The 26,420-nt window shown below is 42.2% G+C and overlaps 1 long non-coding RNA gene across 1 annotated transcript; it reads left to right on the plus strand.

Annotated features, from left to right (window-relative positions):
- The first annotated feature begins 12,713 nt into the window (after positions 1 to 12,713).
- Positions 12,714 to 21,593, plus strand: LOC114015839 (uncharacterized). The gene is made up of 6 exons (XR_003560003.1): positions 12,714 to 12,842; positions 12,961 to 13,055; positions 13,984 to 14,026; positions 15,501 to 15,605; positions 19,393 to 19,455; positions 21,433 to 21,593. It is a non-coding gene; the product is annotated as an uncharacterized LOC114015839 (long non-coding RNA).
- Positions 21,594 to 26,420: the final 4,827 nt, after the last annotated feature.

A 26,420-nucleotide genomic window follows, 5' to 3' on the forward strand; every position in this document is an offset into this window, starting at 1 on the left:
GATTCTTCTTTAAAAGTTTTTATAGGTGTTAGGAACAAAAGCAGCTGAACTTGCAGTCTGATCCATCCAACCAGCTCCTCCTGCCATAGACAGCTGTTCTTTCCTTGCAAACCCTCCAAAACCACTCTGAGCTAAATGTCTCATTTGTAAAAAATGAATCATCATCAATCATAACCCTTCTAGTAAGGAGAAGAAGATACTTCTGAACAACAGCTATAAAATTTCCTTGCATTCCTTTCAGGACGATGTCTGTTGCTCTTCCTGTAATAACTGTCCTTTCTCTGCACCTACCCATCCTTTTTACTGCGTGTTTCATCTTCTCCATCCTCTCTCAAAACGTGCTGTCCGCCTTCCCACTTGTATTGCGTTCCCTGACTTTTATCGTTTCCATCTTGTTTCCACGGGCCTAGTCTGGTACCGCTGAAATTAATGGACATTCTGGCAACGTCTCTGTCTATAACAAAGCTGGATGCTGTCGTCAGTGCTGCTGCACTTGGACCAGTAGCAACCGTATCAGGTTGCCTCTGAGACTCCATCGCGCTGGTGCTCCACAGGAAAACCAGCGCTGCTTTTGTCAGCCTGGTCGGGACGTACATCATTCCTAAAGACGCAGTCGGGCTGTATGAAAAATTAAATCGAACTCCCAGGATGAACTGGAGATTGGCTTCCTCCCAGTTCTGTTCCTGAGGCTGAGATCTTTAGCAGACATATGCTGGAGGAGGGATGAGGGAAGAAGGGAAAAGATGGAGCAGGAGAAAGGGAAGTTTTCAATGCCCTGAGGCAAAATCTTAGCACGTCCTTCTCTGCAGTGGTTTCTAGCTCTAGGAAAAGCTCTTGCCCTCAGCTACTGGATGAGTACTCGAGGTTCCAGTTTCTGTTTTTTCTCCTTCATTCCACAGAAGTATAAATATCAGTCTGTACTAGTAGGGTAGTTTGGCTTTTGGAACAGTCAAAGGTTAAAAAGTTGTTTGGAAAACTATACAATAATACATAAGGAGCATGTCACCTGCCTTCTCTCCACGCCTGAGAGCTGTGTTACAAAAAAACTGTTCTTGGACCGGTGGCTCAAGCTTCCTTTTTAGGTAAAATGAGATCATCCGTGTAAACCAGACAAGGCAAAGCAACCTGAAAAAAGAAACAGAGGTTGAGAGGGAAAAATACCACAAACCAGGGACTGGAAAAATGCCTGTACTTTGTCCTGGGTCCATCCCCTGTAAGCACTTTAGTGATGCATTAGAAAGCCAGTAACCCTCAGCTTTCTCTTGTCAGTAGAAACCAGGAGGTATCTCCAAAGAGCAATTCTGCTCAGCTAAAACCCGAGTCCGCCTGTCAACATGCTGTCTCTCTTCATGGATGATAAAGGCAGCAGGAAGCAAAGGGCAACTCATTTTCTATTTCAGGCACCTAAAGCAAATGCTCGAATTTGAAAAGGATGAAATTGGTCCTTTGTACATACTTAAGGGATACGGTGTGTATGGATCTGCAGGGACACCAGGGAGGAAAAAGGACATTCGAACCAGTGACACAGGGGAAGGACCACCAGATGTATGAGCCTGTATGTATAGGGCAAAGGAAAGAGAAACATAAATGATGTCCAGGACTAGATGAGACCAAGTAGACAGAGAGGAGGGAATGTGGAACAAGCGTCCCTGATTTTAGCCACGTTTGGTACACAGTGGTGACAAGACAGTCACAAGAAGGTGTTAGAGGCTGAGAGACAGAAGGAAACAGCCAGGCCATCTCTGGGTGTACTGGAGGTTGCGGTAGATAGACTGCATGCAGACCTCTGTTTCTGATAAGCCAAACATATCTGGGATTTTATGTTTAAATGGCCTCACTGACTGCCATTAATAATTCGCAGCAAAACTAAACAAAAACTAAAATAACTTTTCCATGTTAAAAAACCCACCCCAAATAACTTGGTATTTTCTCACAGATGCATGTGTGGGACCAGCAGGGTCACAGCGATCCTTGAAAGGTTAGAGAATTTGTTTTCTGGGAGCCCATTGCTCTCCCATTTGTTTATTGCTTCATCTGACACCTTAAGCACTTCTCATGTCGCTGAGGGCTGTCTATAAATCTTGTACCTTGTACCAAATTAAGAAGACCATCTGCTGAAGAGGGGCTGTGTAAGGAGGTTTCTTGGAACACAGCATTGATGAAACTGCACCTATGGCATCATTCGAAGCCCTGCTTTCCCTGCAGAGGAGGGGGCAGGACGGGGGTTCTGTTGAGCAACACGCAGCTCCAGCGAATCTGTAATTTCCAAATGTCTGTTGATTGAATTTGTGTATTAATGGTTATAAGGATCTTCCTACTTAAGCTATAAATCACATTTTATGGTATTAATTCATAGGAAATGATTAAAGCATCCTAAATAGGTAAAGATTTACCGGTTTAATATTAGCTGCTTGACTGGCATCTCCCCTTGATGTTGTAGTGCCAGAAGACTGATTGGAGTGAGTTCATTTTTATGGAGTGATTCTTTGTTAATAACCTGTTTCTGACTCCATCAAACATGCGCAAGGGACACAGAGACAGTTATTTGTTCTGAATATGAGGGACCGTAGGTTAAATGTTGTCCTTCATTTCAGATTAGTTACAGTACCGTGTTCCCTGCCTGAAGCAGCGACTCACTGCGGGGAGGTGTGGGAAAGAGGGAAGCAGTCAGGTTACGTTCTTCATGACAAGGGTTTCTGAAAAGTCAAGGAGATCTGTTGTCAAGAGTCCACTGACTTTTGGCCTTTTTTTTTAATTTGAGCATGCAAATGTTTTCCGTTTCAAAGAATGCACAATGTTTTAAAAAAATAATCTCTCTGGGGATTTGAAGATGTGACAGAATAGACACCTGGGAGATCAGAAAATGTTTCTCTAGGTACGGTGCAGCAAAGAAGAAAAAAAAAAATTGTGAGCAATAATTTGTGAGTTAGTACTTGTGTAGCGGAAAGGGTAGAGGGCAATGTAGAGAGGATCAGAGACGTAGTGATGGGGTCTGAGAAGGTCCTGGATGGTCAGGAAAATATGATTGCCTTGTGCTGGTATGAAATAGGGAGGTCTTTGTTGAATGGCAGGGTGAATTTCAGCCTCGTGGTGCCTGGGTGTGTGGAACTTGTATAGCTCTAAGTTGCCACACATCTATAGCAAACAAGGCTGTGTTGGTACCAAAACTTTAAAGTTCCTGTTAAAAATAAACATTAATGCAGAAGTATCTCCATGTTTAATCAGACTCTTCAGGCTAGTAACAGACAGAAACTTGAGGATGCTTCCTTTTATTTTGATGTAACTAGTTTTCTTTTCTGGAAGGAACTGTGACTTTTGATCTTCTTAAAATGATGCACTTTTTTGATGTCATCTAAGGCATATGCATCACATTGCTATTCAGTAAACAGTAAGATCTCGATACTACTCACCTCTCACATTGCCCAAACTGAGTTTGTTAGGCCATTTAGGGACGTGGTACGAACAGTTGTTAGCCATCATGATGGGAGGTGGATTAAATCAGTAGTTTCCAAACTGTGATCCACACACCTGAAGGTCTGCTGAGGTTTAGCTGATCTTGAGAATTTTTCGTGCTTTGACTCAGCTATTAAACCATGCTCAAAGTTCACCAGTCAGAAACAAACCATCAGCTGATGATGTGACTGGCAAACTGTGACAGTAGTCAGTGCAGTCACGCAGCCCCACTCTGCCTGAAGAACTGTTCCTTTTCCACAGACTTTGTTGGAAATCCCTTTCTGTGAAAGCCAGCAGCAGTGTTGTTGCCACTGCAACATAGCCAGTGGGAGGGGAAAGAGTCTTTGTGATCGCCTTTATTTAAGAGATGTATACAGTATAAAAAGTGGTGGACACTTCTGGCTTTTCCTTCCAAGAAGTTGATGTGAAAGTGAATTATTACTACCACAGAGAAACAGAAGTATAATATTAGGATGTTTATGTTTTAAAGGTGATCCATGCACAGTGCCTGGAGGATCTTGTGATGAGATGTCACATCAAATAAGAAATCCAATACTCAAATTCAGTTGTCATAAAAAGAAGGTTTTACTTTGACTCTGTTCCAGCACTGTGACTCCATTCCAGAAAAATACTCAGTTTCAGAATTATTTTTATTTTGCTTTGAATGCTGTTCATATACGCTAAATGAAAAAGAACTTTCATATTCTGGTTAGAGAAATTAGCTCAAAGAACATTTTAATGCTACTTGCTCTTATTTTTTATTTCATGTTCCAGAAATGTCTGTGGTGCTTGCATAAAGCACCATCAGCCTCTCCTTTGCCACGTATAATGAAAGCCAGCATTTCAACAGTGCTGGGAAGAAGCTTTATTTACATAGCATAAAGGAAAACAATTTTTTTGAAAGACCAACATTAATCATAGACAAGACAGCAAATCACAATGTTTTCACAGCAAAACACAATCAAATGTTTTGATTCTAGCCAAAGAACAGGTTTCTGATTCTGGGAATAATGCTGTGCTCTGCACCAAAGAGACACAAAAGGGCTTCTCCAGCACTGTGCCATCAAACCTCCTTTGCCTCTACGGGAAGAGCTCGGTTCTGACAACGCTGGCTGTGTGTGATGAACCTTGAAGGCAGTGGGACTCCCTCCGTGATAGCTACTCGTGTCCCCCAGGTCCCTGTCCATGGGCCGCAGGGAAGAACGTTTTCTGTACCCTACTGAGCACTCGGTTCCTGCTGGGGCACATCTGAGGCTGAGCAGGTTGCTGGGGCACTTACGGAGATGCTGCTGGTGTCTGTGTTCTACCTCATGGACCCAGCAGAGCCCCTGCCCCTTTGGGACAGGGTTCTGCAAGGAAATCACAGAAATCCTCCTCTTCTAGTGAATGTAAACATAGGGTTGGGATTTGGGTGGCTTTTGTGTTTGTTTTGGGGAGGGCAGAGTGTCATCTTTCTCTTGTAGATTAGAAGAGACATGGATTTGCTTCGGGTATTTTTTGTGTTAGCTCACTGAAGGCAGTAGTGAGTGCACTAGATTCCTCAGAAATCCTAATGCTGTTGTGTGGTTTTCCCTTGGGTTTTTCTATGATACTGTTCAATGCCACCTAGATTCTTACTTCTTGTCTTTGCTTCTTTGAGAAATGCATTTTTCTTACAGTTTGAATGCAGTTTGCAAAGGTGTCTGAGATTGCCAAGGAGTTCTCCTGAGACAAGTCAAATACTCGCAGCCTTTTTCTTATCAATTGATTCCAGTTTTTAATCCATCAAAAGCAGTTTGATGCGCAAGTTGCATCTTCATGCCTTGAAACCCTACATTTCCTTCTCAAGCTGCTTCCTTCACTGTGCCAAAGAGAACACCGCTCCCATGGTGCTAACAAGAGTAATATAAATCCTTAAATACATTAGTTCTAACAACAGCTCCTGGGACACCTTCCTGGTGATTCCCTTCTGATGTGATCTGCAGGTATTTACATTAAGAACCTGTGACTGCTTGAAAAAAATGGATCAGTATCGCAGCATTTCTGTATCCTGGCCTGTGGTTTTTCATATTCCTGGGGAAATCCCATCCAGCCTAACACTGATCTTTTTGGCACTGCCCTTTAATAGCTGCCACCCATCCAATCAAAGCAGGACGGGAGCTGCCAAACTCTAGTATTTCCTTTCTTTATTCCTCGAAGAATGTCCTTGCCTCGGATGTTTTCAATACATACGTTTGCGACTCTGTTCCCCAAGATAGTGTTTGCATGCAGTTAGTAAAGCTTTTGAGCAGATATAGGCCACTGGTACACAGCTCAGTAATCACCACTTCTCCACTCTTTTTCAGTCATTCTTTTGTGATAGGCAAATATATTTCACGACATAATAATGTCCCTTGCCAGATTTGATCTCATTCTCGTAATGCAAATGTTTATAGACAATGGGCTAAATATGCCAGTTAAAACAGATTTTGATTTTGCTTGTCTACAGCCAAAGTTCTTGGCCCCTGGTGCACAACCAAACCATGTGTAAAAAGGTATTCAGCTCTGAATGAGATCACTAACATCTGTTGTTGCACATAACATTTAATCTTCAAACACCATCAACAACAACAAAAATCAGGCAGTTGCAAATGCAGAAGTGGAGGAACATGGGCACTGCGAGAGCCAGCTTCAAGCTCCTCGTAACTGCTGCCATGCCTTGTGCGTGCGCTGGTGCTCCCCTCGCAGCTCCAGCAGCCTGCCCACGGGAGTCCCTGCATCCCTGAGGGTTGTACCAGCAGGGTAAAAAAGAACCCCTGCTTTCTGAGCAGAGCAGCCCAAAATTGCAGCCATTCCACACCCATCCCATCCCATCCCATCCCCTGGGCAGTTGGGTTCTCTCTCAAACCAGGTGCTGAAGGGTGATCAATGAGAGACGTGCTGAAGTGGTCAAGAGTGTTTATTAATACAGTCTCTGATATGCAGGGATTAGCCTGACCTATATGGTAAAATTAGCTCATAATTATTCTGGTTGCTCCTGACAGTCTCCAAATGCAATTTTGGATCTCCTCTTCTTTGTGGTATTCCTGAGAGATGAAATATGATCACAGTTTTCCAGCAACCCTGAACAACAGGAAGAATCAGCCACCCCTTCAGGTGTTCTTTGCATTTGTCATCGAGACACCTTCTGATAAATTTGTAGTTCTCCCTCCTGTGTTCCTTAGAACTATGGTTCTTCTGGATCAGGAGCTAAATAAGGTACCTGTGCTTTACACAACCTTTCAAAATGTTAGGATGCCACTGTGGAGCTTTTTCAGAAAGCTTGTAAAGAGCCCTGCTTCTCGATGGATTTATTTTTTCTCTTTGGGGATGGCAGATGGTCTTGGCTTATTCACAGGCACTGTCCAATGCGCCTGGAGTCTGATAACCTCAGCCATCTGAATCACACCCGTGTGTACTCATGAATGTTTGATAACGCTGCTGAAGCCTCACATACTCGCTTTGCTGCTTTTCTTAATCGTAAGGATTCTCCCATCATTCACTGAGTGCTCTCTCAGACATACATTTGTTGTGCTTCGCTGATATGTGTCTTGAAGTTACGCTGGTTTTTAAATACGGGGGGGAAATACCATGGCAATGATAATGGGAATAATATAAGAGGCTGATCAAATAAAGTAAATTAAAGTTTAATGCTAACAGCGGAAGTTAGTTATGACATTTTAGTTACATTGTTCTGTCGTCTAGAGCTACAGTTTGGAGTCCTTGAGGAAGGAAAAGCTTACTGAATTTGGTTGTGTAACATTGTCGTTGCAAACGTACCTGCTGGTCTGGTGCTAGTGTGTTCCCCATCTCCTTGACTGCTCTGAATTTTCGTTGACTCATAGATTTTGCAGAAAGTTCATCATAGGCTTGCACGGGCTACAAGTCTGTTCCATTACATGGAAATTTGGGTCTCACGTCCTTTCCAGGAGTTGTGGTTAATGAACCTGCACCAAGATTTCCTACGTGATTTGCGTTCGGTACCTGTGGTTATACCCTAGCATTCCTTGCAGTGAAACAGATGTTTGTCATATGGTCCTAAACATATAAATCAGCCCAGTCTTTCCAAGCGATTTGTGTGCCAAAGAATTCAATTATGGCTCTGAATGGGCCTGGGCCATAACACTGTGAGACGAGCTTATTTAACAGAAATTCTAGAGTGTTTGGCACGTTGTGTTTACCAGGGTGAAGCGAGCAGGAATGAAATGCAGTCCTGGAAAGGGGACTGTCATGCAGATGACTTGCTGCAATCAAACACTTTGAGAAAATATGGTCTCTAAATGTTATGTCTATAACTAATTAACTGTATTTCTTGTAGGACCTATAGAAATACAGAAACTGTGAAGTTTAGGGAAAATTAAATTAGGTTTTCAAACAAATGCCAGGCTGCCCAGCATTCTTTTTTTGGAAAAAAGACAGCACTCTCTTTGCCAAGGAAACTGAAATATGCTAAAATGCAAATGTTGGTATGTTTCAGCAAGGAAATTCAATCGCTGAATGCAAACTTTGTTTTCAAAAATTGAAATGTTGAAATCATCCAGGTTTCCAACTGAAAAGTAGGATCATGTATACACAGTCTTTATTTAATCAGCAGTTTTGACATTTTTACATTAATTCTTTTCTCCAGATATTGTATTTTCCCCCCTTGAAATATGTCGTTTGCGCACAGTATACTCACACTCAAGTAGACACCCTTGCAGTAGAGCTGACATTTACTTCCAGATGTGACTGTGTATGTATGTATATGTGCCATATAGTAAATATTGATTGTTCTTTCCCTTTTCCGTTACCCATGCCTCGACGTTGTTTGAGTATACTTGCCTAAGAATTGGTATCAGTGGAGATGTGGTGGTAAATGCTCTTCGTTTTAAGGGAGGGCAGGGCAAGGTTCAGTAATCACATTCCCAAAGGAAAATATTGTGATCTTCAGTGCAGTGCGCACACGGTCAGCAGAGAAAATCAAGTTGTGCCTCACGCTGGTAGAACAGAACGTGTTCTTTGCGTGAGTATTTTTATGGTTTGTTAATGGTATGGAAAGACAAAAGAGAGTAGAGGAGATACTCTGTAAGGGGATTGGGCATCTGAAGGGGCAGATCCTCTCCCGGACAGCAAAAATAATGCCTTTCCAAGCAGGTCTTAGGAAAGCATTTTTCTTTGGAAAAGCTACCATTCCTCGTACGGTGCTGAGGAGAAAATAAAGTATCCAGGAGATCAGTGACCTTAGGCAAATCAACTACATATCGCAGTCCATTCAGACTTCAGGTGTTGGAAAAGCTGTTTGAAGACTGGCTCCATGCGGCAGCAGTGGGCTGGCAATCTTGGTTTTCTCATCGGGATCGGGGTCCCTCCTCCTGGCAAGTGACAGCCATCTCCGTGAGACCCCGCGTCGGTTGGAGAGCAGCCCAGGGAGGCATGGCGCGGCTGGCCAGCCAGCGCGACGGCGTGGATGTATGAAGAGCAAGAACATCTTTCTTCAGCTTGGTCAGGAGGGTGTTAGCACAGCACTGAGTCTAAGTTCACAGGGAGCCCCGCCAAGCACCTTCTGGCTCCGTACTAGAGGAATGGTGAGCAGGAGCCAAGACAGGGAAGCCCTGAGGAAGGGCTGTGGCCAAAACTGTAGAAATCAAATCTAGTCTGAATAGAGCACTTCGCTGACCGAATTTGGATTGTCACCAATTGCTTCTATTTAATGAGACCCTGTGGAAAGCAGGACCTTCCTCTATAAACTTCCGAAAGGGGGAGCAGAGTGTCTAGGTCCGTGAGTAACAACTAGTCTGATTAGACGTGTGTGAGACGCTTTGGGGGATAGCTGTGATGCTGTTCATGGAAAGAACGAGGTGTCATTTCAGTTTTTTAGGGATGTAAGTTTGTAACTAATTTTTGTCTCTCCTTGCCAGCGTAACGGTTTGAATGTTAATTTAATTTTGCAGAATATCATTTATGTAAATGTAATTAGAAGGGAAACATGATCGGGAGATGCACAGCACCAAAGAAAATTTATTACTCCAAGGGGTATTGCTCTAATCATTCAACTGCAATATTGAGTTTCCCCAGATTTAATCTAAAAGCAATAAATTACAAAAGGCTAATGTCCTGCCCAACAAAAAGCTGTCATGAACCCAAGTTTCTGTGGGGAAAAAAATTCAACTTCATTTCAGCAACAGGCTCTCCTCGTTTACACATTCCTTTTATGATTCCAGTCAAGTCAGAGTAAAATGAATACAAATGTGAGAGTTCGAACACTTTCCCTGAATATGTATGTGTGTCTGTTGGTGATTGTAATAATCAGCAATCCAAGGCACCGGGGCTCCGTTATCTCAGGCAGAATTAAGAATGCAGTCCTGCAAAGATACAACTGCACATTCTTCTCCCCACCTTCACATGACCCGGTGATTTAAGGGAAGGCAAACTTGACTCTGATTAATTCCAGTATCCGTATGAAAGTCTGTTGCTAATGTGCCATCGTTTTTGTTCTGCCGACAAAATGAATGAGAAGAAACGAGCTGTCCTTTTGCCTGTGTTAGTCACTGTAACCTGTGTCCTCCATGGGAGACACTGTCTGCATGGGGAAGTTGCCCTGTGGATGCTGCTGGTCTGCATTTACTGAAGGGCCACTTTCGGCAAGTGGCATGAAAAACAAATGGCTAATCAAATAATATTGCGTGGTTACTTTTCAGAGCCCTTGAGCAGCAGTTCTGCCGTTCAAGGAGCATCTCTCCGCTTGATAAAACCTGCCGTGAAAATAAACAGCAGCTCGGCGAAATAGGGAATGGTAAATGCCTGCCTAATGTGTAGGCTAAAGGACTGTCAAGTGTTGGGGTTTTGTGGTGCAATTTAGTATGAAGGCTGATGCCGACATTACACTTTTCTAAGAAGCAGAGTAATTAGTACAGGAAATAGGTTTCTTATGTTTTATTTAGCCAAATTCATCTCTGGTTTAACTCCGCTGTAGCCTGTATTACATTTATTCTTATTTCCCAGTGTTCCTCTGCACAGCTCTTTATACCATGACCTTTAATTCACTGTTATTGTCTTTTATTTTAGGTAGGGGCCATAGTTCCTCTCTCAGTTTGTTAGTATCAATTATGTTGTAAGCCTAGGTTTCTTGGCTCACAGAATGAAACCCATCAGGTCTGCAACAAGTTTTTACAAAGCGCACGTTGGCGGGTTTACAGATTCCCACAGCTGTACATGGGACACTGGGGGAAGCACAGGGCTGCAGCCTCCAAGGCACAGCGAAACACAACTGTGAGAGGGTGGGGGAAATGCAAGGACCAGGGAGAAAGGGTGTTGTGAGAAGCAGGGGAGGGGGGGCTTCACGTATGAGTTACTTGGTGTCCTTGTGGAGGAAAAACAAGTCTCAGGAGGGTGGCTGAAAACGGTAACAGGCAGTCTGGAGAATGAAAGTGACTGGGCTTGTTGGGACATAGAAACAAGCTTCTGAGGCTCAGGACCTGCTGCTGGCCAGAAGAGTAAAGCCAGTTGTGAGAACAATCACTGGATTCAATTCTCTATCTTCCTCCTCATCCCAGCCAAGCTCTGGCAATAAGGTCCAAGGGCTCCATGTGAATGACACTGTCTGAGAGCAGGGGACGTGTGTGTGCAGGTCTGAGCCGGGTTCCCGTGTGGCGATGGCACTGATGAGGCAGGGAGGCAGATGCCGCCTCCTCCTCCTTCTCCTCCTCCTCCTTCCTCTCTGTGTTGCAGAGATGAGTTCCTGCACTGGGACCTTTTCTTATAGGGCCGCTTCCACATGGCACCCCAAATTCTGTTCCATTTCGGCCAACCCAAAGTTCAGCTGCAAGGAGGGAGAGATGTTTGAACAGATTCGGCATCAGCCCTTGGTCTGCAGGGTGCTGGTGCGAAGCTGTTGAGTTGTAACTCTCCACCCACGGGTGTTCAGGGAGGTACAAATGTGTGCAGCAGAACATGGGACAAACTGCTGTGGGTACACTTAATTAACAGCGAACATGCACAGTCCTAATCATCTCGTCCTTGGCTGTATACAAGTACAGACCAGCTCGTGACAACCTCAGCAGTAAGCTGCAGCCCCTGCTCTATGATTGCACAGAAGATCTTCTGCAGACGGGGCTGGTTCCATGGCTTTTTGCAGGCAGGGGAGTAGAGAATGACGTAACGGCAGAGTAAGAGTGGAAAAGGTCTTACCTGAGTGATCCATGCTGCACATAGCTTGCAAGATGTAGTGCTAAGAGAGCTGAGCTGTATTTTTCATTTCAAAAGGTGTAAGTGCTCTAGTTGTGAAATAACATTGAAGATACCTTTTTTTTGTTTGTTTTTGCATAATGCAAGAAGGGGAATCTTGCATCATGGAAAACATTTTCTGCCCCATGTGAAGACTACTGTTCTAAAATTCCATAAGATGCATACATGAAGATTTTATTAGTCAAAGAAGCCTTCCCAGATCATCATCATTTATTACAGTTCCTGTGTTTTTCATTCCAATGAGATTTATAATTATAAACTGGTAATTAAAGATCCTCCACTCTGTAATTCCATAGGAATTCCACTGTGATCTGACATTAATTAACAACCAATTATAAATTACGATATAACTTTTAAAAAAACCCACCAGTGTCTGGATGTCTTCTTTCAGCTACAATGAAATGTTGGAAGGAATTTGGCTTTTGTGAGCTGGCGCCCTGTTGCAGATCGATCGGTACTGCTGCGCGCTACGGGCGTGTTCCCGCGGTGCAGCAGCTATGCTGATGGGCAGGTTGGACCTACTAAGGTTTTGAAAGAATTTTCATCCTCATTTTCTTGTAAGAGGCATCTGTCTCACAGGATTTCAACCTTCTGTCACATCAACAGGTGTGCACACTTGAATGCTTAGATTTTATCTGACTTGTTCTGTAAATTAGAGTGGTCTGATGCATCGCTTGTATGCGTGATGTGAGCTCTCTCTGGCTTGAAAGTGTATTTTAAATAATTATAGCCAATCAGGAAAGAGAGAAAAATAGTTACTGGCTCCAAGGAGAATGTCTTAGGGGTGGAGAAGATGTGATAGCGGGTTAGGGGGATAAACTTACAAAATTCTGACTTTATTTGGCCATCTGCATTAAAGATCTAATATATAATGGAAGTTGTGTGTCCCCAGAATCTGTCAGGTAGCATGCTACCTAGAGATATGTGGGTAATAAAACCTGGTACATGTGGATAATCAATACGTAATATCTCTCTTTCCTTCTTTTCTCCTTTTTTTTATTTCTTTTGTGTGTGTGTATGTGTGAACTCAGGTCAGTAATCATCATTAAGCTTGTCGGAAAGGTGGGGGGAGTGGGATAATACTGAAATCCATTACTTGCAAAACCATGTAGAGAACAAGAGACTTAAAAGGAGGCAACAGATTCTTTTTGCGTGGATGCAATCGTGAGGTAAGTTTTCAAAGCCTTGACCTGCAGATTAATTTCCACCATCTCCATTAAGCCTAATGAAAATCACATGTGTGTTTCTGAGTATTTCTTAGCACGCTTCTCCCTTGCCTCTTTGCAGCTCCTCCCTGGGACTTTGTGTAACTCCCTTGATCAAACCTCCAAGACCTCTCCCATGAAATGTGGCTTCTGACCTGATCATCAAAGCTACCGCAGGTAAAGAGTGGAGTGTGGCCCTTTTAGTCATCTCCACATCCAGTTTTTATTACAAAGCAACACTGGTCCGAGCACTAAGTTGTTCAGGAAAATAATAAGGTGGCTTATTGAGCAGCCAACTTTTGTCGGCTTCGGAATCCTCACTGTTTCTCAGGGTCGGTGTGGTTGTGTGGATGTACATCATTTATGTTTCCATTGTAATTTTTTGACATTTTGCAATAGGGGAAATCTGTGGGAGCAATCCCCTTATTTACAGTCAGGCAAATCCGACAGTCTTGCCCAAAAGATAGTCCTGCCTGTTGCTTTCTCCCTCGTTACTGTGAATGTACCTGTTCTCCTATAAAACAGGTAAGATTTCAGTTGGGAAATTCCCATACAAATCTCATCCTGTTATGTTGCATCTGACTTGTTATCAGGGCATCTCTGAATAGCTTTGCCAGTTAGCCAGAGATGTGTCACTGGCAGCAAGGAACAAAGTGCAGCTTTGACGCAGGGAAATGTTATAAACGTGCTTGATCAGATTGGCATCAGTGGTGAATCAGCCTACCCCTGTTGGGCCCAGAGAGTACACATGAGCTAAACTTGCTGGTTTTACTTGTAACTATCCCTAGAAGGGATTAAGTTTTTAAGATCTGGCTACATGCATTTCAGATATTAATATGTTCTTTTGGTTCTGTGCCTGAATAAGATTTAGAGCAATTTCGAGAGCAGCTGGACGCTAAAGCTTTAGGAGATCCAGCGTCAAAGCAGGGCTCGTAGAAACCAACATCCTGTCAGCAAATCCTAATGTTCTATATTTAACCGACTATTAAAATTATGTTTTGTTATTTTTGTCTACCTTCAACTCAAAAGTTTGGTTTCTGTAAGATCGCAGAACAAGGCAAGCTCAGTTAAGGCTATAAAATGTATCTCACTGCTTTCTTTTCAGCTCACTGTTGGTCTGATGGCAGCTGAAAGGGCAAATGAGAAAGGTAGGTATTATGTTTCAAGGGGAGAGTTATAAAAGTCTAAACTGCATCCAAAGTATATTTTACTCCTAATAATGAGAACTGGATGAACAGCGTTTAAAAAAATATGAACCTGCCCCAACTACATTGGTTCAGAACTAACTGATCTAGTGCAGTTTTCCAAAGAATAATTGATATTATATAATCATAACTGGCAGTTTATGTCATGAAAGGGACACTTGACACTTTCCTGCTAACCAGTTTAACATCATCAATTAAAACATCGCTTGTGTAATGACATTTTAGTAACAAGTTTAATACCATAAATTATGACATCACCTTCTTTTATGTCATCAGGGTTGAATAAAAGGTTTTCTTCAGAAAAGAGAAAAAGGAAAAAAAAGGAGGAAACCTTGACATTGCCTTTCAGTTTGTCCTTATAAAAGGTACATATGTTCTAGCCCTCTGGTCACTGCCCACATTAGGCAGGATCTGAAAACTGAAAAGCTATAAACAAGGGTGAAATAAACAATTGAAAAGGTTGTGCTTCAGGTTAGCACAGACAAGCTCCCAGTAGACAGTCGTGTCCTTTGCATAACACCAATGGAAATCATCCAGAAATGGAGAAGAAAGTATGGGCATGCTCATGGAACCTGGTGAACTCAATTATAGTACAGTAATATTTACCAAGAGGTGGTGTGAAAGTTCAAGATTGTGTCATTACCCTCCCGTTGGTGTTCTTTTTCTTCAGGGCCAGTGGCTTTAAAGTAATCCTTTATACCTTATTCTTCACTGAATGGTCAAATTTGGGTGTTGGAGTCCGGTATTCTACATCTCAGACTCTTGCAGGCACTGTATTTTATGATGATTGCTGGTGATTTGAGTCCTGAGCTGGCAAATGGCTCCTTTTATTTGTATCTATTTAGCCTCATGGAAGCAGACAGGAGCCAGACACGGGTTCAGAGGATTCTCAGTTAAACAAAGGTCTCTGTGGATGTGTGTCTTTGTAGGACTAACTGCAAGGAGTCAGATATTTTAAGTATATTGTGTGTTTTCAGAGCTGGTTTTCTAAAGGTGCATAGCATCGACTTCCCTCTCTTCCTACCCAGGTCAGTAAAAGTGTTATCAGTGGCCACAGCCACAAGTGGAATAAGTCACAATCAAGCATTTTCAAAATTTGTCCTGCAATTTTTTGTCTTGAAGCCGACTCATTACCGTACCAAGTTGTGCTGAACTTCACTGGGGCCCTACCCCGAGATAACACCCAGTGTGTCTTCTAGACCTTATGCAGAAACTTAACCTAGTACATGCAGATGATCCCTGTGAATTCATGTGCTTTTCCCATGGCTTGCCTTCACGTCCTGGGTTTGTAAAGTGGGGAAAGAATCCTAGATAGGAACTCAAATTCACATTCTAAAACTGAACAACTGCTGTATATTGACTGGGGCATAAGCATTTCCCTGAATAATCCAGAATAATTTCCCTTGCTAATTCCCAGGCTGTAAATCAAGGATATGACAAATGGGTGCTGCAACTGTTCTGTCCTTGATCGGGTGTCTGGTGCTCAATAGATGCCCAAATACCGCAAGAAGGTGGTAAGTTGGTAAGTATGGCAACACTTCTTAAATTACAGGCAAAATTTTAAGTAAATCTATGTAAATTGTCAGTGCATATCTTAGTGGTCTCCTGAGGATGCCATGATTTACCTTCTCTCTTTTCTCAACATTTTTCCAAAAGTTTTTTTCCCCCATGAATATTTATGTCGATGCCTCATTTGCTGACTGAATTTCCACTCTGCTGGAATTATGCTTCCCCATAGTGCACCCAGAAAAGGTGAGCCGTTAGAGGTGAGAAAAAGAGATTCCATGACCTTTAGGAAATAGCAAGTGGCACTAGATAAAACCTATTCTTTGAGGGGTTACTTATGGATTGGTTGGACATAATTACCAAAAAATTATTATCTCTCTGAAACAATTAACTTCTGGTAGATCAGAGTCCAAATCTCCAGAAGGTCTGAACTTTTGCAAATTGGCTTTGCCCATTGCCACTCTTAGGCAATGAGTAATTCTTAACACAGGCATGAGTGATAGATACCACATATTTCTAGTTATGAGTATGGACTTATTTACAGCTGGCATTTTTTTTAAAGTGAGTTGTAAATGTTAAGGTGCTAGATTCAATGCTTATGAATGTGTTTCCTTGGTGATAAAGCTTTCACTAAGCATGTTATCTATCTGTGCTATCCTATATGCAGACAAGAGACGATTCACGCTGTATGTTATAGGTCTTGTGCTTTAAAATTGAATCCTCTATTGACTTATGGCTGAGAAACATAGAAATCAAATCCACAGCTGCTTCTTCTTAAAAGTGAAGTTTTGGCAAAAGCAAGAAGGCCTTAATGCATTACGAAACTGTGCATTTTTTAAAGTTGTTTCACTTCCTATTTTCTCTCTACAAAACTCCCTGAAGTTAGGAGTGCTCTTGTGTTTCATCTTGCAGTTTCAGCAGAACATAGCTTTGAGTTTGCATGCCCCACTACTGCCTATTAAATGCAAAGAAGATGTTAGTTCATGGGGGTACACAGATTAAATAAGCAAATACATAGAATGAAATCTTTCTGGCACAAAGCAGAGATCTATATGATGATGAAGCAGTTGTGGTTGGAAATCTCTTCTGTGGAGAAATAGAAATGGCTTTGGAAAAGGTGAGGTGGGGCAGAAAGACTGAGCAAAACCCTCCTTGTACTGACAAACCGTGTCACGTTAGAGTGAGAAGTGCTGGCCCAGCACAGGTCAGTGGGAGCTTTGCCATTATTGCCGCTTAACCTTCCTTTGTAAGTAAAACGAGGGAGAGTTGGCCTATTGGATGGCTGTGAGTAGTCGCCTAGTACATCTCTGCTTTACTCTGCCCTCCTGGAAAAGGATGCTCTTGCTTTTCATCAGCCCCAGCACTCAAGAGCTGACAGGGCTTATAACACACAAGAACAGGTAGGTGCCAAAGATGCGAAGCAAAAGGAGGCCGGCTGCCGGTGGGATGCTGCTGATCACATCATCCCGCCACACGTCACGCGGTAGGGTTTGAGAACTGTAAATGGCATAGGGTTATGTGCATTAATTGCATTGTAAAGTAGAGGGGCCCCAAAGGAGGTCTGGTCTCAGCTGTGCTATGACTGGGACAAACAATTAATGAGAGATCTTACAATCTCATTAGGCAGAACACAAGTAGAGAGTATTAATCTCCCATTCTCTTGTGTTTGAGACTTGAGTTTAAACAGGCCCGTCGTTTACACAGTCTGTGGAGTAGGGGGGAATGGACCCGCCTGTTCCTGAGTCCTACTCCCAGGTTCAGGGACTGGCTTTTCTTTCCTTCCTGTTCACACTAGCATGATCTCTGCAACCCCCTTTATTGTGCAGAAGTCATCAAAGATGTTTAAATTTGCTTTTTGTCTCTAATTTCAACTTTTGTTTCTATGGTTTATGTTTTTGACAACTGCGGTGTCATACAGTAAACTGCAAACTGTTCTATTCCCAATGATCGTCTCATAATTTTTTAAGTAACTCACTGCTGTCTCTGCACGTGAAAAACTGTCCTGCACCTTTTTTTTTGAGAATGTTGTTTTGGGGGCTTCAGATACAGCAAAAGTAAATCAAGAATCAGGTCAAGTGGCACTGCATTTCTGAAGCACAGTGGAGAGAGAGAGACTTTCTGACCCTGCAGGTTTTAAAACCATTTAAGAGAAATGAGCCAGATGTTGACCCCCTTTGCTACCCATTTAGCAAGCTGTAGGCCCAGGCTGTAGCAACTCTGTGGAAAAACAAGTTCCCTGGTATGTGTTAATGCCCCCCCACCATGTCCAAGCTCTGCTGTCAGAACAGGTACAGGCTTTCTGGCATCCCTAGATAAACTTTTTTGTCATTTACAACATCTGTCAAGGGCTGGCATTGGCTCTGGAGAAACCATAGAGATGGAACATAGGGCTACCACACCACAGGCCAGCCCCGTAGGAGCCCACATGGAGACCACCAAGTTTACAGGCTGTAGGAATGGTTTTATGTGCTCCACCTCATAGGCGTGAGTCGTGTAGGACTGACTGTGAGTCTCTGACCCGGAGAAATCTATTCGTTGCTGGGTAGGCATGTCAGCCTTCATGTCAGCCTCCAAGTGGACTAACACCCTGCAGATGGCTCTAATTAGAGGCCAGAAGAAAGGGAGAAGGTGCAGTGCCTCCTAGAGCCCGTATTGCTGCTTTTGGATTTGCTGCCATTATTGACTTGGCTTTGGAACAGCTGGAGCTGTTGCCTAGATCCTAATTTTGGCATTGGTTTATCTTTTCTTATACCATTTTGTCCCAATTTCTCTTTGGAAGGGTCCAGAAATGGAAGAGGCACCACTTTGTCAGTAGTGTGGGGGACAGAGGGTTTGTCTCCTTCACTCCTGGTTGGCCTGAAATTCCCCTTAATTAGTATTATCATTAGATTCTCACTCATATCACCCACTTTGTCTATTCTACTTGAATATACTACCTCCAAACATAATAAATCTGAAAAAAATGTGCCTGTTATTTTTCTTGCTAAATCAAGTCCAAAAAAAAATGAACCAGCAGTATATTTCTGCTATAGTAACTGCTGATCTTGCCGCTTAATTTCCGCCCCCTCCACCACCTTCTTTCCTATTTCCCTTTGGTTTTCTCCGTATCTCCAGGATACATAAACTGCCTGTCACTCTCACAGCTCTGCTCAGCTATGCAGCTGCCTGTCAAGGAATACAGGGTAAAATTCTGACCATTGCCCGTTCCTTACACTCAGGCAAGTGTTAGGCCAAGATCCACAAATGCGATTTGCTTGCCTAGATTTTACTCATTCCATGAAGAAGTTTGCAGTTTAACAGGAAACAACACAAAGCAAACAACCTACCCTCTAACTTAGGAAATTCCTCTAGAACATCTCTCCTGGAAAACTCCTGCATCAGGGCAATCAAATGCAAGGATATTTGGAAAAACTTGTTTTCACCTAAACTTTGGCTGGATAATACATTTCCTAGAGAGCAGTTTCCTTTGTGAAAACTGGAAGTGGAGTGAGAGGAAAATGAGTATTTCTCCTATCCCATCCTTGTCCTAGGTATATTACTGAATAACATGGCTAAAAGAAAAGGAGAAAAGGACTTTGTAGGTTCCTGAAAGCTCTTCGAGATGGACCCTTGTGTGAGCAGGAAAGTTAGCATGAAGAAGGCAGGTTGCATGTCTTTTTCCTTTGCCACATTTGAAGAAATGCAGGAACTAAACCATACATTATTGTATTTACTGTTGATATTATCACATTTATCCCCAATTACAAAACTGGCACATTTTTCAGGTAATATGTATTTTCATTAGTGTTGTTTCCTTCCTCCAGGTTGAAGCATTTTAGGAAAAGTTACGGATCTGACAAACAAAACAATAAACTAAATCAAACCAGGTAATGTTTGCTTTTCTAGCAGTATGCTTTCATAGTCACTGTTGACATTTTTAGTTTTCTGGCAATGGAGCTGTTCAGTAACTCAGTTTAAATTCTTGCCCAGCCAGAGCCAAAGTCATCTCCCAAGCAAATTCCTCCTTGCAATGGCAATGTGATATTTCATACCTGGTATATCGGTTTCTCAGCACCTGATTATGAGCTAGGGATTATGAACTAGTTATATTTAAGACTCTAATTTGTTTTTTAAAAGTTCTTCCAGGTCATTCCCCATTTTTCAGTCTCCCTACAAATATCTTTTAAGAGCACCTGAAGTCCCAACAGAGCCCAGAGGACAGAGGCATTTGCACAGGTGTTGTAAATACCCAGCCATTCCACTAACCCGAAACATTGCAGGGAGCTCCGAGAACATCAGCTTTGATTTTAGAGTATGCTGGTGCTCCAGCACTGCTGGAGGGGGTAAACAAGTGAATGTTGTGTCATTTTTTATGAATATCCATTGGACTTGCATGGATTCTCCTTAGTTGATGTATCAAGCCTTCACTAACTGCAAGATAGATAAGCTAATAGGTACATCAGTTAAACCAAGTTGAGCTTAAGTGTCTTAGATAATAAAGCTTTGCATAAATTCTAATTCAAGCAATTTCAGCAAAAAGCATAACAAGTAGCCAATCTGGGATAAAAATGTTTTTATTTCAGTACCTTGTTCTTAATAACATCCTTCACAGACACTATAACATTATTTTAGTCTTTAGAAAAATATCTAACAACATGATTGTCTCACACCAGGCATAATCCCAGTGGAAATTAAAATTGCATGCATTTTCTCATCACTCTTTATTTAACAACTGGGAGAGTGTTAATATTTGAAACTCAGCAAGAAAATTGTCTTGAAACACAGAGATTCCTTTGGGGTAATTTCATTTTTGTTTTGTGTGAACTTTAGCTGAGCAATTTTTTTTACAGCAGTGTGGTCTGTATGTGCTTCTCACCTAACAGCCAAGGAAAAATAGCAAAGAACATTCTAATAAAATCATTTGAGTCAGCTAGCCTTAGTAATGAAGATGCCCTGTTGCAGATTTTAACAGTTTCTTTTAAACCCAGTGATATGGGTTTGAAAGTGAACCTGAAAGTCACTGTATTCCTGCATGAAAGGCAATACGATTGTGACACTTCTTCAGTTTTCACAACAATAACATCAGACAAAAGAGGGTGAAAGAATAAACAGAACTCTGCTATAAATATTCATTGCCAGGAAAAAAATGACTGCAGGAAAATCACTTTAGAGTCTAATAGCCACTAAAATTACAGCATCTTATCCAGAGCTGCATTTGATGAAAAGAACAAAAGTTGGTTCTAGGAAGAAAGAACATCAGAGAAAAATATACAGAGACCTCTGCTTTGTTTACATGGAGTGTCTTTGAAAAGCTTTAGCACTATTACTTCCCCAGCTCACCCTAGGGTAAGACAGCAGGGTAGGCTGGGCCGGGACAGAAAATTGCATTTTTGCATTGTTAAAATGGGGTGCTATCCCTGCTGTAAAGTCACTAAGAAGGGGATTTTGTTCCAACTCCTAAGTATATGCTTGGCCCCAGTGCAAGTCAGTTAGCATTTTTCTTGGTGCTTTTGAGGACGCTAAATTTTTTTTTTATTTTTATTATTTTTCTGTACATTAGAGGACATCTGGCATGCCCAAGAAATCTAGCATTGATGGGACTTGGTAATGTAGTTTGCTTGACTCAGAGCAGCAGTATCCAGAAACTGATGGCTCATCTACAAAATGAGCTGGTTGTTTCCCTTCAGCAACTAAAGGACAAACGTTTGCAAACGTTCAAACCCAAGTTGCTTGTCAGCTGGGAGGATTGCACACGAAACACATGCTCAGATACGTATTTATTTGGATTTCGCTCTTACTGTAATATTTTAATCCTTTCCTGTGAACCTTAATCACATCTTTTTCTCCCATTAAATGTCTCACAGGAATTCTGTTTACTGATTCTTTGGCTAACAAAGGCATACCTCCAGGCCTCCAAGCTGTTTCAGAACAGGCATCAGATCTACCCCTCCGATGCAGCATCAGCAAGACCAAACAGAAACAGAGAGAGCTTTGAGTGCTCTTCTTCACCTTAGTCCTCTGCAGGATCCAGGTGAGTATTTGCCAGGCCAGAACTGGTAGGTAAGTCTGTAAGAGAAATCACAGAAGATGTTCATTCTCAGACAGTTCTGCCACTCACGCGCAGCGTAAGACCTCAGGAACCTTAGTAGCACGGTCCAAACGGGCTTCAGATGCTTGTGGAGTGGGGGCAGCGAACAGCAATTCAGTGTTGCAGGGAGTCCACTGTAAGTGTTGTGCCAAAGCTTTTCACCAGAATGTCAGATCACTATCAGAACCCCTAAAAAACCAGAAGGTTGTTCCGCTGTTTTTATTTTTCTCTTCACCTAATCTGCATGCTAAGAATTCAGTAGCCTGGTAGTAGATGGAAAGACCATGTTTGTGAAAAAAGAAGGCTACAGGTAGACTCAGGGTAGGTTCTCACTGCCCTTGCGATCTTTATGCCAAGAACAGGGGCACTAAGGTGGTGTCAGTTACCTGTGTGCAAGCCAAGAGCATCAGGAGGGCCACTTCAAGCCAGTTAGCATCCAAGGTGCCTGTCACCTCTCCTACGGTTCAGCCCACACAGTCGCATGTGCAAGATGAGCCTTTGGAGCAAAGTTACTGCTGCGTTCTGCCCAGACAACAGGCTGTCCTAAGCCAGGGGCTGGTTTTGCATTCTGAACCGTGGAAATTGAGTTTAGGTTGGCTGAGGCCAGGGTTATCTTTGTGCTGTTTGCGCAGAGCCTAGCACAGCAAACAGTAGCCTGTGATCTGGTTCTTATGTGCCACAGTGCTGTGGAAGGCCACATATCCATGTCAAAAATTAACTTTATTTCCCACTGAAAAGCCCTGTCATCGCCTTGTCTGTGCTCAGGCAGTGAGAAAATTTTGTTTTGTGTCAGTCATGGGCGACTCTTTGGAGTATACACAACTCTCACCAGATCATTCACTGAGGCTGCCAGTTATTTCTGTTTGCCACCTTACTTACCCTTTTAAATATCGCACCTCTCGATATCACAGCCTTTCAACCCTATCAAAGTCATCGTGCTTTATTTCCTAGTCTGTTTCTCCTGTATTAGCAGGACTGATACAAGTATATTGAAGAATTTCCCTTTCATGTTCCACCCTGAATATCAGTATTTGAGAAACAAATGGGTCAGCTTACTGATGCAAGCTGTTTGTGCGCAGAAGGCATTTTATTTCTTCTTCTCTTTGGTATTTTAACAAGGGCAATCAACTTAATTCCACATTCTCTTGTGAGATTTTGCCTTCTGGGTAAAGAACATCCTTTACCTCCCCTTCTCCCCCTTTTCCTAAACAATCTTCTGCTGTGCTGGGAAGATGGAATGTATAGGTGATATCCCTTTCAGAAAATATATCCATCATATATCACAAGTATTGTCATTGTGATGTATTAATGTAATGCATCATCAGAGAGCTGTCAGGGTGAAGATTTATTACTCTAAAATAAGTTATGGTGAGACACTGGGGAGTGGTGGACAGAATTTTTGTTTATTTTTCTAAATTAAGGACTTTTAAAGTAAGTTTAAAAATCTCTTACCTTCATGAAGTAGTAGGGGTCGGAGGGTCACAGAAAAGAGGACTTGAATCAAAAACACCAGAAGGACTCAGGAGGCCTCATAGAATAAGAATGTAATATTTTTCCCCCAGGTAGTTTCCAGCGAAGTTTAAGTTTCCAGCTTGAATGAGAGCTACAGTGGGCAGTCAAAGTCATTTTAATCAACCTGAACTGGAATTTATTTTTACTTCTTTAAAGGAAAACGGAGTCACCAAAACACAAAGACTCGGGCTAAAAAAGGGAAACAGGGTTAAAAATGGTCTAAAAATAATTGCACTTCCATATGAATGGCTATTCCCTTTTCCAAGTGTGTCCAGTGGCCTTATCACAAATCTGATACAAATGCATTGAAATCAGTGAGAGCTTTTCAGCAGGTTTACACAGACTTTGGATCAAGCCCCTTCCCTGCATCATGTGGTGAAGCCATGAAACTTGGCACATTTATAGCATTGTAACATAAAGCCATCTGTGTACAAGTACAAACTTTTCCTTATTGCCAAAGTGCTTAATGTAATTACAATCAGGCTTGCTTCCCCTCTGCTCAGTTCATCCATATGCTGAGATGGATGAAAACTTGCACTGATAAAGAATCCCACAGCATCTGAGTTTGCGTGCTGCATACAGCAGCGTACATTGCTAACCTTGTAAATCTTAGTCACTTTTGCATTTTAGGGAACACACATAAGGTTACAGACTGTCTTATGGGGAAAGCGGTAACAGAAATATGTCAGAAAGTTCAGCCTGGATTCTTTTCTTGCTAACTACACAAGACACCTGACTTGGGAGCTCAGCTGCCCTCGCTTCCCTGTACAGTCGATGATGAGTCACAGAATTTGGATCCCTAAGATGGGAATTGCCTTCAGGAGGTGACTTTTACTCTTCGCTGGCTAGAAAACGAATGCAGAGCTCCTACTCACCTTGCTCACTGCCTAAAGAAGGTTGTATTAATCCTGAGCGTTGGTTCCCCAGGCTGCCCTGCTCGTAAGCAGCTCCAAAGTAGTTGTTTCATCTTACGATTCACTCTTTATGTTGACTTCAACTGTTTCCAAATACGACGTTATCCCATGGCATTTATTGTGTCCTTGCATTTTTTATATCATGGCATTTGCGTGCAGTTTCTCTAATCCTGCATACAACACTGGTCAGTGTAAGTTAAATACCAAGGTTGCTTATAGGTTAATGAATGCACTGTGCTTGCTGCTGACTGACGTAATTACCGATAGGTGGGACACTGAACTTGACCCTAAGGCCCATAGACATGTGCTTGACTTTATCAGTGGGGATGGTATATTCGAAAGGAATATTAACATTAAAAAGAAACATATGCAGTGGATGCATTTGCAGGCACAGGGAATAAGTTTTCAGGAAAAAAAGAAATATTGCTGAAGGCAAAAGGCGGTTATGCCAGGAAAGCCTACAAATTTCTCTTCCTGAAGGAAAATAATGATAAGCTGCTTAATTTTGGCCGATTTTAGGAAGGCAGTTTAATTCCCTAAAATTCAAGTGTGAAATGAATGCCGAAGTTATGCAGATTACCTCTACCCAAAGTCCTTCATAAACACTGCTGCTATCAGTATAGGAAAAGCCTGTCCTCCTCCATAAACTTTGGAGTGGTTTAATCATGTATAGTGACACAGATACATTGGCTCAAGCCGAATTTATTTTGAGATTGCACTTTGCAGGTGCCAGATAACCTATTTCTGCACGTACCGAAAGCCTTAGTGGATCTCCATTAGGTTGTGTAGATACGTGCTTATGGTTAAAAATGTACTACTCTCTCCGGACAGTATATATTCATCCCAAATACAGCAGGGATTTAGTTTTCTAAACTGAGATGTAAGAATGGCATGATTTTTTTAAATTGTTTTAACCAGTAAAAAATTTTCTTAGCGTGTACTGCTCGTGGTCAACTAATCTGCTTAATGGAAGAAGGTGGACCTGGTCCTCTGCAGTGTCAGGGGGGTGAGCTTGTAGGATCACCTGGTGAGGCATGGTAACTGGGGGAAGATTTGTGCTGGGATCTATAGTCTGCTGACAATACTTTTCTTTCCTGATTTTGTGATGCCAAAAGAAAAGACTTCTGACCCATGCTGCAAGTGTTAAGGGGCAAACAAGTCTGTCATTTGAAGCTTTCTATGGGAGGTTGTCACACGTGCTACACATCAGAAGTGTAAGTGTTTGTGTTGCCTAGAGGTTGGAGTTATAAGGGGGTTGCCCAAACTCCTGTCTGGGTTTCACTCAGATTTAGTGTCTGTGGCGCTTGCTGCTCAGATCACACGATCTTGGGTCAGTCAGTTTTAAAGAAGGTAAAACATCTTGGAGAGACCATATGAAATCTATCATGGCAAACCACTGATAACTCCACATCTTATTAGCTTCAATTAAGTATTTCCATGGGGAACTGTGGAACTGTTTAAAGTCATGATGACACATACACACACTTTGTTCCATCCAAAGAAATAATCTGTTTTCCAGATTTCCAAATAGCCAAGCTATTTTGTTATTGTTTTTTTTCTTTTCCTCCTTTTAAAAGAAATAATTTATAAGAATTTATCTTGGGCTTGCTACAGATTTAAAAGGAGAAAAAAGGTTTCTTCTGTCCGACTTTTAAATTATATGCATGACCAAAGATAAATATGTTTTTTATTTATAACTGTGGATAGATGCCAAACAAAGCCTTTCATATGACGCACCGCTGCTGTAGTAGAGAAGTACTTAAAACAGTTCCAGTCAAGTTAGGCCCCAAGACTTTTCATGCAACTTCATGCAAAATGCTTAAGACCTTTTGGGTTTTTTGGTTTGGTTTTTTTTTCCTTTTCTTTTGAACATCTTCAAAGGTTACAAGTGCAACATGCTCAGAGGATGCCAGGCTTCTTCCTGTCAAGCTGAGATGGTCTGAAAACCACATTGAAACATGGGAAACTGCGGCTACCCCAGATTGCAGCTGAGGGGTTTCTTTGCAGGCTGTAGATCTCTCCTGCCCCCCGCCATGTGGTTGGTAACAGTTGGATGAAGGTTATGGATGGAAGCTGGCAAAGCAAAGGATTGGTGTGCTGTTAGGAGACTGGGATGAATGGACTTTGACAATACCGCTGAATAGGAATACTTGTGGAGCTAATGCAAACAATTTGTAATTGTCAGAGCTGAAAAGGAAAAACATGATTATAACCTGTGCCTAGGATCAGCTTATGTCAGCTTTAAATGATTTAAAAGTCTAGTGTCTGGAGCTGTGTCTTACTTGCCTGTAAGGCTCCTTAAAGAAGACTTACATAACCGTGTAAGCATGTCTGTCTC

Source organism: Falco cherrug, chromosome 6, assembly GCF_023634085.1.
Source record: "Falco cherrug isolate bFalChe1 chromosome 6, bFalChe1.pri, whole genome shotgun sequence".
In the NCBI taxonomy this organism is placed as follows: Eukaryota; Metazoa; Chordata; class Aves; order Falconiformes; family Falconidae; genus Falco; species Falco cherrug.